The sequence below is a fragment of the Clupea harengus genome, chromosome 16 (genome assembly GCF_900700415.2).
Source record: "Clupea harengus chromosome 16, Ch_v2.0.2, whole genome shotgun sequence".
Classification (NCBI taxonomy): Eukaryota; Metazoa; Chordata; class Actinopteri; order Clupeiformes; family Clupeidae; genus Clupea; species Clupea harengus.
The window spans coordinates 12,900,782-12,923,620 of record NC_045167.1 but is presented as its reverse complement, the minus strand read 5'-3'; the positions used below and the strand labels follow the sequence as shown (position 1 = coordinate 12,923,620).

At 49.4% G+C, this 22,839-nt stretch overlaps 1 protein-coding gene across 3 annotated transcripts in view; it reads left to right on the top strand.

Annotated features, from left to right (window-relative positions):
• The window catches only part of plxna4 (plexin A4), a 240,052-nt gene that overhangs the window by 105,251 nt on the left and 111,962 nt on the right, over nt 1-22,839 (top strand). The gene's annotated exons all lie outside the window — the stretch shown is intronic.

The following is a 22,839-nucleotide window of genomic DNA, read 5'->3' as shown; positions in this document are numbered from 1 at the left end:
TTTCAAGCATACTAATCCTCAATACACGATTAAACACTTGAGGCCCTACAATAGTTTATGTTTCACAGTACTTTTCCTGTCTTGTCATCCCTTGTCATCTAACCTTGTGTGTCATGAAACAAAGTACATCATCTAACTGAGTGGTTCCTGTATATCCCTTAAAAGGCACTTTGTCACTTCTCTAAGAGGTCTCTAATAGCTTTAACATGCTCATAGTGGCTGGGTTTACTCAAGCGTGGCTAGGCAATGATGCAGCCATTTCCGTTTCCATTCGGTGGCCTTTTAAAGATCCGCTGCTTTCCAGCTCGCAGTGTCAGGGTGTTATGTAGTGCTGCCGGGATGTTAAAATCGCTTTCAGAGGAAACTGTTTTTCTTCTCCACTCTCCCTCTTTCTCTCTCTCCCTCTCTCTCTCTCTCAGAGAGGTCAGTACTCCCCTAATTCTGCTCCAAGTGCAACGGCGGATGCATCAGCCTCCGAGTGCCTTGTCTCCTCTCCTCATCTCCTCTCCTCTTCTCTCCTCTCCTCCTCCTCTTCTCGCCTCCTCTCTCTCGTCTTTCCCCCCAAATAAATTCCCCCCACTGTGAGCGTGCAGATTGCAGGCCATGGTAAATGCTGGGATTCATCTCTGTCTTGCTGAGATATTGTCCACTGCACCAGTCTCCCCACCTCTCTCTCTCTCTCTCTCTCTCTCTCTCTCTCTCTCTCTCTCTCTCTCTCTCTCTCTCTCTCTCTCTGATGCTCTTCCACACACACTCTCTCTCTCTTTCTCTCACTCTCTGTCAATCTCTCTTGTTCTCTCTCTCTCTCTCTCTCTCTCTCTCTCTCTCTCTCTCTCTCTCTCTCTCTCTGTTCTTTCTTTTTTTCAGTGGAGAGGAAAAGGTAGCTCTGTCTTGTGATTTTCAATTACCTTGGCATGGGGATTGTGTGCCGCTGCCAGGCTCCTAAGGGACTCTCAGCCACGCCGCCCGCTCTTATTAAGTGCCGCTAGCTGCCTTTGATTTAACTGCCTGCTGCCCCACACCCCCCTCGCCCAGTGCCCACCGCCCCGGCGCATCTGTGTGCCTAAGCCCGGGCAGCAGCCTTGTCGTGTTTTGGTTCTGCCCTAAATGACGCCGGCTGCCTGGCTTCCCCCTCCGGCTTCCGGATTGTGTCCGATACTGATGCATTGGCTCCTGTGGTTTACTCCTGTACGCGAACCACGCTGAAGAAATGGGATTATTGTGTGTGTGTGTGTGTGTGTGTGTGTGTGTGTGTGTGTGTGTGTGTGTGTGTGTGTGTGTGTGTGCGCGCGTGTGTGTGTGTCTGTGTGTGTGTGTGGGCGTGTGTGTGTCTGTGTTTGTCTGTTGGTATGTCTGTGTGTGTGCATATCTATCTGTGTGTCACTATGTGTGTGTTCGCACATGTCTGTCAGACAATCTCAGTCCCCACTCCCACACGCACACACACACAGACAGCCAGACACACACATATCTGTTTCTTTGTGCCTCTGAAGTTCATTGCTCATTGACCTCTAATAGGGCCGGGGTCAAACCTGTAGCTTGGGGCTAGGCGGCTAAATGGCCTGATGAAGTCAGCGGTTAGCCGTTGAGCTCGAGGCCCTGTCAGAGGCCATCTCGAGTCTGCTCACCCCATCCCAGCCCACCCTCTCTGTGGGCCTGTCCCACGGTATGGTTGACCGTGACGCCTTTTGACTCTGCGCCTGTCAAAGGCTCCTCTTCATCCCTGGCCCATTGTGGCCCGAAGGGCGCTGCGTTCAGATACGCATTTCAACCCGCCGCTTTCACACACCCTTCCCCCGACAAAAAGAAAGCCTCCTCTTTTTATTTTATTCCATTCGAATCCGCTCCCCGATTTTTTCCGGGGCACGCAGGACGTCGGTTAGGGTTATTGAACGGCTCCCCCTTTTGAATGAGATTCTCCACGCACTCCATTTTTCTTCAAAGGCCGTGGAGAGGGGGCGAAGGAATCCGAGGAATCCCGCCAGGGCCTTTGTCCGCCAAGCCACCACTCTCAGCAACCCCCCCCGCGTCCCCCCCCACCCCCCGACAAGTGGCTCTTCTCCTGGCTCCAATCTAGAGCCTCGTTGCTGAATGCTTTATTTCTCCACATTCCCTCCTTTTCTTCTTCTCTCTTTTCTTAAAGAGGGTGCGCCTGCCCTGAGGATGTCTGTACTTGCGCCCGCTGGAGTCCTGGTTACCCTGCTGGAGGTCCTGGCAGGCACAGCATACAACAGATGTCCAAACTTGTCTCTGTCATCCCCCGGTCAGGGTCTTTGTCCCCTCTGGCTCTGGCCTTGCTAAGCATTGTGGGTCCCCACCCCAAACCCCCAAGCACCTCCAGGTGGATTAAAGACACTGGACATGCATGTGTCAGCACCCATTGTGGGGCCCTTTGTGCAGCAGTGGACCCCAGTCCCCCTGATTTCACTCACATGCTTCACCCCCAGCACCTGCAATGTCCCTCGAGCCAGTGGTTGGTCCGGAATGGTTACAGTGCTTTTTTTGGGGGGGGGGTTGATGGTCGCTGTTTCTTTTAGAGCTGCAGCGCTTAGATTTTTTCCCAGCATGCACTGCACTTCAGCCCCAGCTTTGTTTACTCTCTCGGCTCTCGCCTCAATCAGCCTCTCTTTCATGTGGCCTTTTGCAGACACACCGTGGCGACGCACCATGGCTAGAAATGAGATAACTGTGATAGTTAATTCACAGGCAAAATATGAAATGAGAAATCACAAAGACCCCCTCTCACAGCGCTTTATCATGTGTCACATATGTGCATAACTTGAAAGGTATATCTGGGGCAGCCGTAAATTGCTCTTTTCTAGTCAGGTTGGGAAGTGAGGGGGGGGGGGTAACTGGCGAATGCCCCACCCCTGGGTCCTCTAATTCAGAATGTATCTCGTCTCTGGCACAATGCGGCGCTGCATTTTTAATTTCCCCTGCCACTCTTTTTGCCGGCGCTGCCGTTACACAGTTGGATGACGCGGAATAAAGCCTCTCATTAAAATGTTAAAGACTTCTCCACTCTAATCCCAAACCTGGCCTTGCCTCGCGTGTTGCATTCGTAAAGAGCTGCCGCAAGCCCGCCAGACCCCCTTGATGTGGCTCACTGGGCACGGGGCCAGCCATTGGTCAGTGGGATGACTAACAGGGAAAGAGGGGCGACGTGATTGGATGAGGCCTCCTGAGTGGGTGGGGGCTGCTTGAAGAAGTGAGGATGGGAGAAGCGCTTGTGTGCTCTCAGTGCTGTGATGAGCCAGAGCTGACTTAGCAGAAACATGAGAGTAAGGTTGGCATGTGTAAGTGTGAATGTTGTGTGTGTGTGTGTGTATGAGAGAGAGAGACAGAGAGATAAACAGAGAGAGAGAGTGAAAGAATTTGAATACGAGAGAGAGGGAGTTATTATATGTGTGAGTGTGTGTGTGTATGTGTTTGTGTGAGGGGAGGGGGTGTGTGTGGTGGTTCAAACACAAACCCCATTAAATGACACTGGTGCCAGTAGCATCAGGGAGATAAACAAAGGCACAGAGCCCCCGGCGCGCTGTGTCTGAGCTTAAAAGCAGAACGCAGGCAGCACTAAGGATGTGAGGAACCTTGGCATGTCTGTCAGGCTCGGATGCTGTGGCACGGCACGGCACGGCACACTGCAGTCACTAAAACCATGCAGCCAGACCGAGCAGCTCCCTCTGCTGTGTGGCGCCTCACTGTGAAGACAGGCTCTTCTCCCAGACTCCCCCTCCTCTCAGTATGAAGACTGGCTCAGTGATGTCTTCTTTTAAGCTTCCCTTAGTGTATTCAGTGGTGAGTGTGTAAAGTTGACATGAAAAATGGATTAATGTTAGTGTCGATAAACTTGAAATAATGTTCATTTGTGGCTTGTTTATGTTAGCTAGAGCAATACTAAAGAATCCCTTAACTAACATATTTCTATGCAGTAGCTGTGCTGAGTAGTTAAAACTCTTTTCGTATGAACTACATGTAAATGAACTGCATGTAAATTATGTTAGTGCAGGGATCTTTAACATTAAATGTTACCACAGTCTCTATATGACTGAGCCAGGCACAGGAAATATTCTGGGCTACTGCAGGAGAGAGGCAGACGATTGGTGAGAAACTGGGAGTGGGAGCTGTGTAGCAGAGGTAACTTGCGTGGTCAGCAGAGCTAACCTGGAGCCTTCACAGATTGCGGCGCATCTGAGCCGGTGCCCCTGCGAGAGAGAGAGCAGGAAAGAGAGCAGCCATCTGTCTGTCTGGCGTTCAGCACCAGCCACCGATCCAGAACTTTCTCTCCCCTCTCACCTCCCACCTCTCCTGCCCAGATCCATCACTCCAAACGCAGGGCACACTTTTTTTCCCCTCCCTGCCACTTTCCACTAGCCTATGCACGTTTAACCATAATATCAGGAAAGGCTAGCTGTTTGTCGAATGTCTGTTTTTAAAAGCAACAAGCATTTCGAGGTCCAGTATGAATTTTTCATGGATGCTTGTGTCGTACCGCGTTAAATATTGAATGCTATCGGTTGTATACAGTGCTCCCATGCGCGGAGAAGGGGGAAGCTAGCTAGTGTTGTGCGCTTGCTGTCTTCTGGGACGTGCCGTGTTTTTGTGTTGTGTGCTGGCGTGCATCTGTTGTGTGTTTCACCGCAGGCTTTTAGCGGAACGCATTGCAGTGCTAACTGATTTGCTCTGAGTAAACATATCCAGTTGGCCCTATCGAATGGGAGAGGGCTAATTAGCTGCACTAAGAAGTGTGCTTGTGCAAGCAAGCTGTTGGTTTTGTGATGCTGTTAATGACAGTGGCATATATATATTTATGCTCTTGTTGTTCACAGCCCCCCGCCGATCTTTTTTGCAATTAAATGCAAACTGAGGAATAGTTAATGCTCTCCATTTGTGAATGTAAAAGCTCAACTCTAGAGGACTGCATCCCTGTCTCATTCTGGCACTATTGAAGGAAAAGGGAGGTATTCATAAATCAGTTTCCCCCATCGTGTGAGATTTGTCACATGTTGGCCGGTGTGTGTGTCGTGAGCAGCAGTTACGGATATTTACAACAGTGAGCCATGAAGAGACGCCACCGCCGACACACAGACAACGTCCCGCTCCTTTGATCCCTCAGCGATCGAACCTGCACAAGCACACCCCTCTCCAGAAGCATTTAAAACAACATGGAGGCCAGGTGAATGGACTCATCCATGCCCTCACTGAGTTTATCCACTTGTTATCCAAAGGCCCCTGGCAGACGAGTTGGCAAAGATGGCCTCCTGAAGAGACTCGCACATCTGCCAGAGCAGGGATGCAGCTCTGCTTGACAGTGATGCATCCTGGGTAGTGACATGCCGCCGAGTCGAGGCTGACCTTGGGTAACTTCTTGGCACGGGTGAAAGGGATCACATGACCCACACCGTCTAGCAGATGTGCAAGTGTGTGTGTGTGTGTGTGACAGAGACAGAGGTAACAAGTAAGGGAGAATGACTGATGGAGAGAGAGAGAGAGAGGGAGAGAGGGGGAGAGATATCACCTTACCGTTTAACACACAGGATCCTTTTCCTCAGCCGCACTTGTATTGGCTGGTCTGTCTGACCCTGTGTCAGCAGAAACCTTTGCTCTACACCGCACCACGCTCCTCCGCCTGTTACCGCGCCTCATACCATGACACTCTTTATTATTTATCGATGACAACATGGCCCCCGGCAATACATCAGCATGCCCCACACATCACTGTTATCGTATGTTAGCGGGAGGTGATTGTGTTTTATTAGCCTGGCCTTGGTCTGCTGCCAACATGTGAAGACTAATGCTAGCCCCAACTGCTACAAGATATAGAGGCTTCAACAGGGATGCGCACTGAGCAATGAGGAGGGGGTACCGGGGTGAAGGCCCTGTGTCAGAGAAGCAGGTGGTTGATTATGCTGTAATTGATAAAGTAGCTACCATGAGCGGTGTGCAGCGTATCAGTCAAGTCTAAGAGACAGAGTGGTCAGGAAGTGATGGGGGGGGAGATTGCGGAACTCTGCTGCTTGTGTTTGAGGCTCTGCATGTTAGCGGGATAGCCATAGTTTTAGCGTTAGCTTTAGATTGAGCGGTGGCTGGCTCAGTTGGAGAGGAATGGCAGCAGCAGAAGCCCCTCTGCAGCTCAGCAGGCAACTTCAAGGGCTTTTATACGTATAGCATAGCCCAGACATGAGAGAATCACCAGTTCGTCACAATAGTTCAGTGTAGGTTTTTGGACATATTCCAGCAGAAATTCAAAATATTTCACAGTGGGATTATTTGATAGAGATTTAAGAGAAAAACAACACAAATACAAATATATTTTACAAACACAAATAGAAATACATTTTCAAAACCTATCACAGCATGTCAGAACCACAAAAGAGCCTGAATCTAGCCGTGGGCTCCCGGGGTTAATGCCTTTTTATTCCGCCATTCAAGCAGGAGTAAGGCCATTCACAAGCCATTTGTGTTGGTCACGCTCGGAGGAGGTGAGGGAGACAGAGGACCAGTGCGGCCGGAGCTTCCCAGTGATTTGTGAGATGTGTGTGTGTGTGTGTGTGTGTGTGTGTGTGTGACTGTGTGTGTGTGACTGTGTGTGTGTGATCATGCCTGGGGACAAAGTTCCAGAGAGTCCTGCCAAAATGGTTTAAATTTGAAGTGCAAGCTCAGCGTTACACACTCATACACACAGCGATGCGTGCACACAGACACACTCGCGCATACACATTCACCCCAAGCCTGTGAAGCACGCTCCTGTCCAGGCTTGTTGCAGAGGCATGGTGGGAACTGGGTGTGAACTGCAGGCGCGTTTTCACAGTTCATCCTCCAGGCTCTGCTGTAGCAGGAATGTACCACAGAGCTGGGAGACGGGAGGTTACTACACACACAAACACACATACAATCACACACACACACACACACACCACACACACACACACACACATACATTGCAGCCTCCCTATCCAGGAGATATATACCTTAGCGTGGGCCTCCCAGCTCCATGAGTTTCAGGTGTGTCATAAATAAGCTGATCCCTGTATTTATATTCATATTCAGGGACAAGCTTGCTTGTACACATTCATTCTTTCTTGCTTTTCCTCTCACCAGCTGTCTCTCGTTCTCAATCACACACACACACACACACACACACACACACACACACACACACACACACACACACACACACACACACACACACACACAGGCAGGGTCAGTATTGAGAGGCAGAGAGAGTAAGCAGAGGGAACCTGCCCTCTGATTAGTAACACTGCCTACAGGCAGTCTCAGGTGGGTATTAATATTTCACCATACTACACACACACACACACACACACACATATACACACACTCAGACACAAACACACACACATTAACATTTACATTCACACAAACTACACTCCCTCAAACACATACTCACTCTTTCACTGAAAAACACACATTCGCCAGAACACACACACACATGCAGAGAGTCTTTGTGCATGCTGACAGCCTCTGAGTAAGGAGACCCAAAGCAGTGCCGGGCTGGGGCTGTAAACAGCTGCAGGGCCGCTCTAATTAATCCTCCACTGCTGTTTGTAAGCTGTCAGCACACCAGCACTGACACACACACACACACACACACACACACACACACACACACACACACACACAAGCACACCTTCACACATATAAACTAACTGTCACGGTCTCACAGAAACACAACCCTCTGTGCAAGCACACACCCAGATATGCCGGCATGCATACACATGCATGTACGCCAACACAGGTACACACACACACACACACAGACACACACACATGCAAACTCTCTTCATCATATCAGCCTGTCTTGTTTCACACAGGCTTCATCTTTGCCTTCTCATCACCTGCTTTGTAAACATCTTTGCTCGTCTTCTGAAGCACAAACAGCCTCGCCTTTTAGTCCTCCTGTACTAATCTCCATCAAGAAGAGGGTGCCATATCTTCACGTAATTGAGTAATCACCCTGCAGTGCTCTGAGAGAACTTCAAGCCAGTTCGCGGTGAGAACTTTATTAGCTCCTGCGTGCTGAAAAGCCCAGTGTAGTCCTCCACAGTGCTGCGATCCATGGCTAAGTGGTTAAGTGGGGGCAGGTGAGAAATATTACATTAATGAGCCTGAAGAGATTTGGTCTGACAATAAAGTTTCCGGCAACAGGTCTTAGGCATGAGAGTGTCTGTGTGCAGAGATGTAGAGAGAAAGCAGGGGAAGAGGGACAAGGAGGGGAAAGAGAGAGGGAGCGAGCGAGGGAGGGAGCGAGGGAGGGAGGGAGAGAGAGAGAGAGAGAGAGAGAGAGAGAGAGAGAGAGCGAGCAGGTTCTACTCTCCTGTGCCTTGAGTTCAGTGCAATTTCTAAGATGATCAGAATGACTTGTGAGAGATAGAGAGGGCTTGAGGGAGGGAGAAGAGCAATCTGGTGAGAGAAATCGGTGTTTGGAGACAACAGACCTTTGCAATTCTTTGAGCGTGAGAGAGTAAAATAAAAGGATGAGAGAGAGAGGTGGGAAAGGAGCAGAAGAAGAATTAAGAGATGATAGAGCAGGGGAGGTTAACCTGCAGATCTCTGAAATCAATGCTGAAAACAAAGTGGCACTGGAAGGAAAAGGATTATTTTTTTTCTCCTCTTCTCTCTTCTCCCTCTCTTATTATTTTATTAAAGGCAAACAACAGCAAAGATGAAAAGCTTCCAGGAATGTCGGTAGACAGCCACTGCCTCACGGCAATCTAACCTGGAAGAGTGAGAGATAGAGAGAGGATGGGGGAGATTGAGTAAGAGAGAAAAAGAAGAAGAAGGGAGGGTGATAGACTAAGAGAGAAAGAGAGAGAGAGAGAGAGATAGAGAGAGTACATTGTGGGTAGGTGAGAAAACACGGAGATGCTGCCTGAAACCTTCATTGAACAAATTCTTGTATCTCCTAAAGGGATTGGAAGCTTAGTGTCAGCGCTAAAGATGTTTTTATTGAGATTTATGGAGAGTAAATATCAAATATCAGAGAGATACTAATCATACACACAAAGTGGCAGTCATACAGTCAATTCCTGAAAGACTACATGCTCGTGTATGGATGATACAGGGATTTTCTTGCCACATGCACCAGGGAAGAAAAGAAGGATAGAGAGAGAGAGAGAGAGAGAGAGAGAGAGAGAGAGAGAGAGAGAGAGAAAGGGAGAGCATCCCACCGAAAAGCATCCCCTCCCTAATTGAAATTTAGAGCCGCGCCTAAGAGGATTGTAGCGGGCCTGTGACAGGGCCCAATCTCAAGATCCTCTTTAAGAATTCTCTCTTTTTTTTCCGGCAACTTCAACGGTTCTCCCCGCGGAATAAAATAAAAAAACTGCCTTCCTCCCGGCGTAAAACCCCGCCGTCTGTCTGTCAGAGATTCCTTGGCGCACCTCAGGTGTTCTCCTCGTTGCCGTCCCCGAACGCCGGCTCCCTGGCATTGTCTGTCATTCAGGCTTACTGCACTCCGCCACAAAGGCCGCCCGCACCTCCACCTGCCTTTGATATGTCACACACATGACAGGGTGACACATGCGTGCACACACACACACACACACACACACACACACACACACACACACACACAAATTATGCTATGTGCAAAGTGTCAGTGAATGCACAAACACCTCACACTTCACACACTCATTTGCTTTCCGTTGCCACACTCCTTTCCACAACTTCAAAAGAACAATAGCGATAGGCAAGAGCAAAGCTATACGACACCACACAAACACACACACACACACACACATACACACACACCACACTTCCTTTACTCAGTGGGACTGCAGTCACAGTTTACACATATATGGGAGAACACTGGGCTCCGATGGCCACCTCCAGCCTGGCAGGTGAGAAGAGAACAAGTATAGGAGGTGTGCTGTGCTGTGTAAATTATACTGTACTCCTGCTCTCACACTGGGCCTGAACACTGAGCGCGTGTGTGATTTAGCTCTCTAATCTAAAAAAGAGTAAGGGCTCCCTCTGGACTCTGAATAGCGTGTCAGTACAGATTTCATATTCATTCGGAAATGAGCCTCACGTCTGTGAGGTGCCCTATTATTGGCTAGTGTGGCACAGCGTGTGTGTGTGTGTGTGTGTGTGTGTGTGTGTGTGTGTGTGTGTGTGTGACTACTGCTTGGAGTTGCGTTGGTGTGTGTGTGTGTTATGTGTGTGTGAGTGTTGGACTATTGCTTGGAGCGGCATTGGTGTGTGAGCGTGCGTGCGAGTGAGTATCTGAGTGAGTGTGTCTAAGAGCGAGCGAGAGAGGGAGGCTCCACTCAGGCCTAGATAAGTGAAGATGGAGACTGACAGGATACTGCTGTTAGCTGCCAACACCTCTCTCGGCAAAGTGTGACTCTCTGTTTCAGAGTTAACAGGCCATATTACAGGCTGCTGAAGCTCGCCCTGCCTCAGCTATTCTGAGTGTAAAAACAGAGAGAGGGAGGGAGAGAGAGAGCGAGAGAGAGAGAGTGATACCAGGAAGAGAAAAAAAGAGACAAATGCATGAGATGGAACAGGGGAGAGGGAAAAAGAAAAGAGAACAAAGGATGTATGGAGGAATCCACGCTGCAGAAGAGAATTAGCATCCTCAGTCGCATTGTTCTGATGTGGCGATGTGAAGCATCACGCTGAATAAGAAAGCATCAATCTGTCGCTCGCTGCATTTCAGGTGAGAAGCTCTTCCCATCCAAACAAACCAGTGCCAGAATACAGATCACACACACGAGCGCACACACACACACACTCACTAACACACACACACACTCACACACACACAACTACAGCCAGGACCTTCCCTTCTTTACAACAGAAATGATTCATCTCTACATGAGCATCTTTTCATTTACATTCACGAAACAGAAGGTTGTATATAAGCATAGTAACGGCACACAGCATACAGATCTAGTTTCCTGCTTTACAGTGGAAAATCAGGCTTCTGGTTCAGCTATTCTTCCGTTCTGTGGGGTCTCCATGACAGTAGGGTTTCCATTCTGGTTCAGCTATGCTTCCGTTCTGTGGGGTCTCCATGGCAGTAGGGGGATGTGTGAGTGGGGATGTTAATAGTGTGATGCAGGGCCTATTGGCATGTCCCAGTGAGCACCATTAAGTGTGAGATGTGGGGTGGGAGCACGTGCCCAAAGCCCCTCAAGAGAGACAGAGTAATGGCAGCCTTCTAGCAGAAGCACAGGTGCTGCTTCAGGAGGAGATTCCAATGCAGCAGAGCAAATTAAGGTGGTGCCATGATGAATGAGATCTGGAGTAACCTGTGTGCGTGTGTGTGTTTGTGTCTGTGTGTGTGTGTGTGTGTGTGTGTGTGTGTGTGTGTGTGTGTGTGTGTGTGTCTGTGTGTGTGTGTTTGTGTAAGGGGGTCCGTGACATTCTGATATTTTTCCCCATTCTTATTAAGCTTATTATGGCCTCCATCATTTTCCAGAGGAGATGAGAGCCTGCGGGCTGCCGTGGAGCCTGCTATCCCCTGTGCCCTTTTTCACTCCAACATTTCATGTTTTCTTTTCCATTTTGTTTCTTCTTCTTACAGACGAGGTTGTTTGTGTGCACGCGTGTTGGAAGGGTGTGTGTGTGTGTGTGTAGGGAGCAGGTAAACGGAATGAATTGCAGCTCTGTTTAATAAAGGAAGGAAAGTGCCTCGGGCAGTGCAACAGGAGTGCAGGCAATGTTGTTTACTCACACACACACACACACACACACACACGCACACACACAAACACAGATATATATATATATATATATATATATATACACACACAGACACACAAATCTGTTAGAGCATAAAATGGCAATGCCTATCAGTAGGCAGACAGAGCCACACTAGGCTCATTCTGAGGCGATGGGCACAAACACAGGTCCCACGTCTGGGAGGGAGGTGGTCTGTTTGGAGATGGAGTCATCACACTGAGTTGTCACCAAGTAGCGACGTCGGCAACAGCACATAGGGCCTGTGAGAGGCTGTTGCTCGCTCCTCACACACACACACACACACACACACACACACACATATGCACTCACACACACTCATCAGCAGAGTACCCAGAAGAAGCCTGATCTAGGGACGTATGCAGTTGGGGGAACTGGCCATGATTAATGATAACAAATGTGGTATGATTCAAAAAGTGTCAAATGTGCGTATTTGTGGTTATCGGTATTGGAATTTGTGTGTGTGTGTGTGCGTTTGTGCGTGTGTGCGTGTTTGTGTGGTGTGTGTGTGTGTGTGTGTGTGTGTGTGTGTGTGTGTGTGTGTGTGTGTGTGTGTGTGTGTGAGTGAAAGAGAGAGAGAGAGAGCTGGCATTTGTGTATGTGTAGACTGCATGTGTGGCTTTGGGGATTTGCCTGGGTAAGTGGATCTGTGATTGGGCCGGGGGTCTGAGCAGCCCTTCTCTCGTCTCTCTCTCTCGTCTCTCTCTCGTCTCTCATCTCTCGTCTCGTCTCGTCTGGGGCAGGCTCCCCATGCATTATTCACACCTGCAAAAAGCCAGGCCCTCTTCTTCTTTCATCCTCCTCCTCTTTCATCCCTCTCCCCCCCCCCCCCCCTTTCTTTGGGGTTAAAAGGCAAAGGATGCTGCGACACACACAGGACTGGGGCTCTAGTTACTCTCCTGCGTTCTCTGGGCCTTTGCTTGTCTCCCCACGGTTGCCTTGATGCCGCGTCTGCCATTCTGTTTTTTTGGAATGCAGTCACACTGATTGGAGAGCCAGTGAACAGCACATCTTTAAAATAACAGGCATTCATAGCCATTCATATTGGTAAACACACACAGTCACTCAAACATGCACACACACACACACACACACACACACACACATACACACACACACACATACACTTTCTCACACACAAGCACATACTCTCTCTCTCTCTCTCTCTCTCTCTCTCTTACACACACATACTCTCTCTCTCTCTCACAGACACACACACACAGACACACGCACACACACACACACACATACAAACACACACACAGATACACACACACACTCGCTCACATTTAGTTTCTCCTGCCAAGGCCGTTGGCTGCAGTAGTGTGGTCCCTCCCTCCCTCCTCCAGGGCCCAGTGCTGCGGTTTTATAATGGCACTGAGTGGTGGAGCGGTGAGGCTGGACCCTCATGTCTCGTGGCTGGGCATGATTGAGGGTTTCAGAGCCGGGGCGGGGGGGGAATCAGCCCTGTTGTTCCAGACGCCGGATCGTCTGTCATTTGGACGGGTGTCAAGGTGCCGAAAATGATCAGGTGTGGCTGTGGCAGCAAATAGAGAGGACGCGCCGGGAGTCAATCAGTGGCATTGTTTGGCTTAATCAACCCCCACAGACAGCAGGTATGCACTTAGTCAATGGTGAAGAGAGAGGGAAAGACAGAGCGAAAAAGAGACAGAAAGAGATTGAGGCAAGGAGGGAATGAGAACAAAATGCTAACAATAAACAACATCAAGGGAGCAAATAACAACAAAGTCTGATGACTGAACATAACACAACTTGGGCCTCGTTTCACATTCCCCGACATTCACTCTCAATTACTTGTGATAGTTTCACACAGCGTTGCATCGAGGGTTCCTCACTCCATGGCTCTTACTGCTATGGAAGTGACTGGTGGAGACGGTTTCCTTCGTTGCAGGCCTCCAGAGGTGTGGGTGTGTGGGTGTGTGTTTGGGTGGCCTCAGGTGAGGTGGGCTTGGTAGAAAGTCGGTGTCTAATGAGAGATGCTCCCTCCCTTCCTCCTGAGGGAACAAGGCCTCAGTGTTTTGGCCCAACCGCCGGGAACCCTGGGAAAGGAATGTGGCGTTGCATCTCCGTGGCAGACGGATGCTGAGGGATGACAGCTTCTGTCCACCCCCACAGACAGACAGAGAGAGGGAGGGAGAGAGAGAGAGAAAGAGAGAGAGACAGATAGATAGAGAGAGAAAGGGAGGGTAGAGGAGGACAGAAGGGGGGAGGACAAAGGATGGATGGATCTTGTCATTTGATACTCCTCCGTTTCATGATGCTGCCATCACTCAGTCCCACCCCCTTCAATATGGTTCATCTTCACACACGTACACTTATAGAGGAAACACAAAATATTCGGTTGTACTCACAAACACTTATAAACCTCACTGCCTCTGTCTCTTTTTTCTCTCTCTCACACACACACACACACACACACACACACACACATGCAGACACAGGTTGAAAAGCACCTGGTTGTGAGTTAGTAGCTTCCATGGCTATTTGCTGTGCCAGGTTTGATCTCTCTATGTGGTAGGGAGTGCCCTCTCTCTCCCCTCTCTCTCTCCTCCCTCCATACCTCCTCCTCCTCTCTCTCTTCCTCTCTGCTCTTTCCCGCTCGGACATCAAAGCCAGGAGCATCTCCGTCCACCATATGTCCAGCAGCCTGTGCCCTGGAACTCTCACAGGTGTCGGAGCTGACAAACAGACACTCCTTTCTCTCCTGCCTCCTACCCCTCTCTCTCTCTCTCTCTTTCTCTCTCTCTCTCTCTCGCTCTCTCTCTCTCCTGCTTACTCACACGCTCTCTGACACTCTGTCTATCTATGTTTCTATTTAATGATCTATCTATCTATCTGTCTGTCTGTCTGTCTGTCTGTCTGTCTGTCTGTCTGTCACTCTTTCTCTTCATTCACTCTCGTGCACCCTTCCCTCGGTCTCGCTCCTGTACTTGATTTTGTAGCAGCTTTTCTCTTTCTGTGCTTCTGCTCTGCTCCTGTCCTCCTTGCTCCCAGTGAGGTATTCAGGTAGGCTGTAAAGAGCTGAGCACATCTCTGTTCTGAAGAAGTGGTGGACAATAAGCAGCCCATTCACGTTTCAAACAGCCTCTTTTGATTCTCTTTTTAATATTTTACTGCCATCCTAACGGTCGAAGTTCCACGATTCTCATTCAGTCCTCGTGAGAGCTGTTCTGATGTGACGCAGCTTCCCACCCACCACACACACACACACACACACACACACACACACACACACACACACACACACAGCTCCCTGTCTCACACACGTACACAAACACCTCCAAACACAACCACGCACATGCAGGCACACAGGTGGCAATGCAACGCTCCACATACTCAAATCAAGCCGCACCGCCACGTACCCTTTCCACCCACCAATGGCGTGAGACCTTATCCCCAGGAGAGAGGGGGGCAAGAAAGCAGAAATAATTGGTTTCTCTCCATGGAGGAGGAGGGAGGGAGGGAGGGAGAGAGAGAGAAAAAAACCAAGATGAGGGAAAATAGGTTTGTCTCACTTCTGCAGGTATTTGTCTCAGATAAATTACATTCATTTGAGAATTCCAGCAGCACTCCGTCTGTCGCCTCTACCCTGCAGTGACTGTAATGAGAGAGAAAGAGAGTGAGGGAGAAGGTGAGAGAGAGAGAGAAAGAGAGAGGAGTGGTGGGAGCGAGGGAGGAAGTGTGGGAGGGGAAGAGAAAAAAGAAGAATAGAAAGAAAAGGCTTTGACCTCATCTCCGCCTGATGAAAAGAAACAGAAGAAGGAGAGGATAGTGCTGGAGAAAATGTAGCGTAAGTATATATAGTGGTGGGAAAAGGAGAAAATGACTTATGGAATTACTGGCATTCAGACAGGGCAGAGGGAGGGCTAGCACTTCAGCACTCCATACAGCATCCACTCTCTGCACTCTTTCTACGGAGTGACCATTATGTGGTTCCAGTGAAGAAGGAGAGAGAGAGCTCTTTGGGTGTGTGTGGGTGTGAGAGAGGGAGTGTGTATGTGGGTTTGTTTGTGGAGGAGACAGTAATTGGGTGTCAGTATATGTGCGTTTTTGTGTGTGTGTGAGAGTGTGTTTGTGTTGACTGAACACTCGATGACCCGTAGAACACACACGTCCCCATATTGCGCCCGAGTAAAGACTCAGAGGGGAGGGGGTGCGCTGTGGTAAGTCACCGCCAGCAAACAGGTGCTGAAGTTTACTAGGGCTGCCTCAAGCCACAGAGGGCCTTTGCAAGTAGGAAGCAAGATTGCTTTTTCTGCAAATAAGGAGACACAGAAAAAAGGGAACATGAAAAAGAATGAAGGGGAGATAGATAGATAGATAGAGAGAGAGAGAGAGAGAGAGAGAGAAAAGGAAAAAAAAAGTTATCAAGTCCCCACCGACTTTCAATCTGACCAGCAGCCGTGTTTTGCGCTCTGGTATTGAATGCCCTGAGTGAGGCCTCTCAATCTAACAGCAGTGGGAGGTTCAGCCGCCGCCGGTGGCAGAGAGAGAGGAATGGTGGTGGAGGGAGGGAAAGACGGAGTGTCTGAGAGACTGAGAGAGAGAGAGATAGGTAGAACATGATCCCCTGGAGCTGAAGAGATGGAGCCAGAGTGGTGGTGGTGGTGGTGGTGGTGGGGGGGGGGGGATTGGGTACTGGCATGAGCGACAGGAGGCCGTTAGGTCACTGTGAAAGCTCAGATTAAACCAGCCAAGCCCAGAGGCTCCACCACGACATACACAGGCCACTGTGAGAGAGCGAGCGAGGGAGAACAAGAGAGCATCAGAGAACAACACACAGAGGAATGGAAAAGGAAAGAGCCAGAGAGGGACCATGAAGACAAAAGAGAGAGAGAGAGAGAGAGAGAGAGAGAGCGAAAAGAGAGAGACAAAGTAAGACCGGGCCTCAGTGAGATGGAGAGAGGGGATGGAGTGAGAGATGGTAGAAGGAGAAGAGGAAGGATGGCAAGTGAAAGGTCACTGTTGGCCCCCCTGCCTGGTCACATGCCTAGCAGGAACTCAAACACTGTGGGGAGAGCTGTGGGAGGGAGACCTGTCACTCACTCACTCTGGAGCCAGGGGTGGGCAGCGGCTGTGTGTGTGTGTGTGTGTGTGTGTGTGTGTGTGTGTGTGTGTGTGTGTGTGTGTGTGTGTGTGTGTGTGTGTGTGTGTGTGTGGAATAGGTCCTCCAGATGCCTGTCCCCTTTCCCATCCAGTATACACATGCCCTAAACACACTCACATCGCCACAGGAGGGGACAGCAGGCAGCAGACTCACGTAGGCTGTTTACACTCAACCCTGACAGTGGGTGCTAATCAAACAACCAATCACTCAGCATTGGCCTAAAATAACACACAGATCCTCTGGCATGGTCTCTGGGTAGCATTAGAAAGAGTTGCATACTTGTTTATATACTTGAATTAGTGTCACCTATTTGTGAGGCTGTATATAATATAATATATATCTGCTGGAAGACCATGGACTCTACCTAATTTCTATATGCTTTGCTATAATCGAGTTAAAATGCTTCCGGACCTCGGGGTTGTGTTTTGAGTATAGGCAATGAACACATTAGATAAGAGGCTGTAAATGGACATTTACCTGCCACTACTCCTCCCTCTGGGTTTATGCGTCCTCTGGTGCCCGGCTGGCATTGGTTGACCATCTGTGCGGCAGAGTGAGAGCTGGCAGAGAGGGCCGTGATGGACTGTGCCGTGACTGGCGGCGCGGAGGCTCCCCGGCAGGCAGTGCCGGGGCTGGGGGTTGGTGTGTGTGGCGCGTGGCGCGTGGCCTGGCTGACAGCTTCAGCCGGCTGGCGTTGCAGCGCCGATGGCTGGGGAGTGAGGTGATGGAGTCGGGGTGGTGGTGTGTGTGTGTGTGAGAGAGAGTGAGAGAGAGAGAGAGAATGAGAGAGAGTGTGTGATGGAAGGGTTGCAAACTGTGCTCAGGCTGCTAATGTCCATCGCTCACTCCCCACGGCTTTCCCCCTCTTTTTCTCACACACTCACACTCACACACACACTCACACACACACACACACACACCACTGTCAGAGGAGTGGTGGAATAGCACACATAACTTTTAATAGGGAAAGGGTTTAAAAGTTTAAAGGCCTCACTTCAGCAAAGACGAGAGAGAGAGGAGGGAGGCAGAGAGAGAGATTGAAAGTGTGGAGAAACGTGTAAACGGGTTGCTGATAACACCAATGGCGCTGTACGCAGACCTGAGGAGGAGTCTTATTGAAAGCCTTGAAAGCGCGGCAGTGGTAATTTGGTTCAGGTTGACATTTCTACCCCCTTCAGTACCGCAGAGCTGAGCCCTGGCCTTAATTAAAATCCAGCTGCGCTGCGGATAGGCTAATTGTTTGGATGAAACAAACGGAAAGTGAATAGGGGGTAGGGGGGGGGGGGTAGAACGGGGGGAGGTAAGGAGCCCCCCTGAAAATCTGATTATACCCTCTCCTCTCTGTGGGGTTCCAGCTGGACGGGGCACAGGAGAAGAGGAGGGTAGAACGAGGGGCTTTTCACACAGCCTATTAAAACAGCCAATGGCCAGAGAGCCTGCCCATTAGCGGTGGCCTCTCGCTGGGTGTCAGTTGTTTACAAACTAATCAAGGTCATTTTACTTTGTTCATGAATGCTGGGAAGCACACAAATACCATGCTGGCAACTGGCTAGCAGCAAAAAAGAAAAAAAAAACACTGAATTGTAATGTTTGCTTTTGATGGTCGATTGGCGCAACAGCAATGTTGTGCAACAGTCATCTGCCGCTATACATTGACCTTAATTCCCGCCCCAAGTCATTTACTGGTTTTATGTGAGCGCTGGCACGTACTATCACTCCAGCGTTGTATCTTCCCTAATGCCGTAGATTAGCGTCAAATCATCCAAAGCTACTGTGCACAGCTGCGAAGGAGTTCGCCTTAAGCTAAATATTGATGTTCCAGTCGCGGGCTGGGAATACAGCATTTATTCCAACATTGATTGACATTAAGAGACTTCCCTGTCCTCCCCCATCACACTCGCTTACGCAGTAATGCCTGTGTCGTCAGGGAGTGAAAACAAAAGCGAAGCTCGTTTCCGTGCTCTGTAATTATACGGCACCTTGCTAGAGCACATCCACGTCAGGAATACTGATGCCTCGTGCCAATGACTCGAGGGCCCTCTTCCTCCACCTCCTCTCCCCCCCCCCACCCCACCCCTGCTCGGGTCGGTCTTAAAACGTCGGCTGGATGTGTTGACACACGACCCACGGAGGGAATGCGTAAGATCGGGTTTCTGGCCCTGGCAGGCTCAGGTGCTGTGTGCGTTTGGTGTTGTTGGCTTGTGTTTTAAATGTCATCGATCAATACCTCCCCCTACCCCCCCCCCCCCCCCACACACACACACGCACACACACACTTCTAAAGAGTCACCACTTTAGCGGGATCCTCCCTTGGGGGCGACTATGGCAATCTGGGAGTACGGCACTTAAGTCGCTCCGTGGTGTGCACCCAAACACAATGGGGTGTTTTGTGTCTGGCTGGTCTCTCAGGCCACATTGCACTCTGTGGAGACGCCCTCACTGAGCATTGTACCCCGGCCTATGTGGCAAGTCCCTGTGTGGACATGGCTAGCCTCATCTCAACACTACGTGGACTACAGCTGCCCACCCCGCTCCTGGTTTACGTGATATTTTATATCTAGAAAAAAAAAAAGCCTCTTCGGCTGCTATAAAGCGTTATTTGTCTTCTCTAATCTCTCGCTCTCAAGGGCACCTTGTTTCCAGTTTCTGTCTGTTTGATCTAGCTTTTGTTGTTGCAGTCTTATGGACTTTTACTTTAGCTTTTAGCTGCATCCTTGTGACTTTGACCACTGGGGAGGTCTGCAGTCCTCAACAACAACAGCACGCCCCGTCGATCCTCTCTCTCACTCACGTGTCTCTTGTCTCGGCCTTTTAGCTCACGACAGGCTTAAGTGAAGTCTTTCTACTCCTTGCCTGAGGAAAATTAGGCATTCTCTCGAGATGGGCGCTTGCAGAGATTATCCAAAATCAATGGCCATGCCTGGCTGGCGCGTGAGAATGCTCCAATGTGCAAGTGCTATTGTCACCCGAGGAAAGTTATAGCACTGCAGTGGCACTGTTCTGGATGAGTGAGATAGGAAGAGGATGGGGAAAACGGCACTGTACAAAGAATTTCATTTTCCCAACGATTGATTTCATTGAAATTAATCAATGCGCCGTGAAATAAAGAAAGATTCAATCGTTTGCTAAAGCCTTCACAGCATATGGAATGACACAGTATAGCTTCACAATCAGAACTAATCTCATTTTTGTATTATGTCGAACCCTGGTTCAATGAAAACGTGACAATGTCCAGAGGATGGAGATTGTATCCCGAACTGGAGGGCAGTTGGAGCCAGTGGTTTCCATGGTGTCCAGGCAGAACCCTCCCAGCATGAGGAAACTGAATAAGACTCCTATGGTTTTCACACCGGAATGGCCTCTTTCTCTCTCTCTTTCTCTCTCTCACTCCCTCGCACCTTCTGTTTACCAAGGGCTTTTCGCAGGGATCAAACACAATATCGGAACGCTGTGTCAGCGCCTTGTAGAGATATGCAATTTAACCGCAGACACACAGAGGAGCGTGGAGTGGTAACACAATACCCAATGTTATTGGAGGGGAAGCTCACACTCACACTTAGAATAACACACTTCTGGTGTGCTCTCTCTCACACACACACACTCTTAGCACGCTGCACTGACATTTGTGTGAACCCATTTGAGAAGCTTTGAAATAAGTATTTATCTGCACAAATAGGCCCTTCACATTCAATGAGTACACAACCATGAGTTGTTTTGTCAGAATCCCATTAACGTGCCTTTAAATAACGCAGTGGGTGGTTGAAGTGATCAGAGATTTGGACACATTTACCCAATCTTCCTCTTCGTTGGGGAGAGAGAGAGAGAGAAAAAAAAGATGTCTTCCTTAAGGAATTGTACATTAGAGGAGGATGTGGGCTGACGCCTGTACTGTGCCAAAAGCAAAACGCTTTGATGAACGAGAGAACGAGGGAGAGAGAGGGCAAAGGAGTGCAGCTATTTTGGGGCCATCGCGTGCCTTCTCCCATGATTCAGAGGTTATGAAAGAGACAGCTGGCATTTTTTGGAGTTAAATTCATTCAGAAGTGCCACGTTCCACTCTTGTGTCACTTCTGTGTGAAGCTGTCGAGTGCTGCGCGTCGAACCGCTGTTATTACAACCGGTGGCCACTAGGCGGACATGATTTGTGGCCGAGCTCTGGTGTCTTGTGGATGCGGGGGGGGGTTTCACCCACAGTGGTAAGACAGCGGTCTATGAAGGCCAGGAGATCCTGAGTGGCCGCTTAAGCTGTGTGGTGCGACAGCATTGCCGGGTGAAAGCCATCTTAGAGGGGCAACTTAAGACATGAAAACAAAACAGTGTTTAATATCTCATCAATCAGAATATCATTACTCTCCAAATGATCTTCTGTAGCTGTTTGAAGTGGCCGAGGCCAGGCACAGCCTGATTCATCCCTCTCTCTCAAAAAAAAAGAAAGAAAGAAAAAAAAGCAAAGGATCAAGATTATGTGTGTGTGAATGAGGCAACGCCTCGAATTTCATTCCTCTGTAATAATGCGATAGCGAAGATTACCATTGTAATCCATTTAGGTTTGCAAGGATGTAATCCACTTTATTAATATTGAAATGAACCAGATTATATAATGTAGTCTGTGAAGGGTTTAACAACTCACCAGCTTTGGGACATGAGAGATGATTTAGGAGCGTAAAAACAAAATTACAAACTATTCCTCTAAAACAAACAAACACCACGTGAATCTTGAGTTGATGAGTATCTCTACCACGGTATTTAATGCTACTCCACAGTTGCTTCCCAGTTGTAGCAGCACTTAGATTTGGAGTTGGAGCTGATTAGTAGTAGCAGAACCAGAGTCACCTCTCCTTGGGTGTTGTGATCAGATAACAACTCTCTATTCTGGCAGTGGAGGCCAGTGTTCCAGTGCCTAGCCTTACCACCCTGCTGCCCTCCCCTGTGTGTGATTTGTCTTAGCTGGAGGTCACTGAGAACGTGTCCCACCACTGCCGCTCCATCCAGCCCTTTCCCTCCTCCATCCGGCCAGGGATGTGCCTACCCTTATGGTGGGTCGTACCCACCCCGACCCCCCCCCCCCCCCAAGCACCACTAATCCTACAGAACAGACAACTGACGCCACCCAGGCTGCCTGGTAAGAAGGGCTTGGGAGTGTGTAAGGGAGGGGGTCGAACATCATCCGATCCCTCCCCGAACACACTCCGTCAAATTTGCCGGGATTAGATAGCCCACCTGCTAAATAAGACCATGGTCTCGTGTACTGGCTTCTCTCTTTTCAGCTCTCCTTTTTTCCTCCCTTGACATTCTTTTCTTTCTTTTGTTTTGTCTTGTTTGTCTTTTCTGTCCTGCTCCCCTTCCGATCCTCCCTTACACAAAAGGCCTCAGTGAAAAGCCAGGGCCGTCTGAGAGGGCGGCGGATTTGATAGTTCTGTCCGGGTTCGGGTTTGCATCGCCAGGGCAGACTGGCAAAGCCAGAGGCCAGGGGAGAATTAGAATAAAAGAGACAAAGAAGGAGAAAGAGAGAGGGAAAGAAAGTAAGGGTCAGAGAAAAAAAAGTGAGTGAGACAAAAGGTTGAAGGAAGACAAGGGAGAAACTAAGACTTGGGGAAGTTCTTGCAAAACAAGAGCCTCTGTAAGTCCCAGTAAAGGGCCTTTTGTCTGCGATGGAAGAGATGGTGTTCGATATCCGTTCCCCACGGAGCGCATGTGGGCACAGGGGGCATCTGTGGAGCTGGGGTTATTCACCGGTGTGCGTCGGTCTGATTACTACCGGTCCGGCGTAATGGAAAGTGCCGACGCGACAGATTTCGTCCTCCCCTGAATACTGCTTATGCAAGGCAATATTCGAGAGATGACAAGCGAGAGTAAGGAGTTTTCATATTGGGTTTGGTAGACGCCGGTGTAATGCGAGATCGCTGCCTGACCTAATTGTGCCCGGTGGACCGAGGCTCGGTAAAACGAGACACTGTAAATAAGCAGGTGCGCTCGTCTGA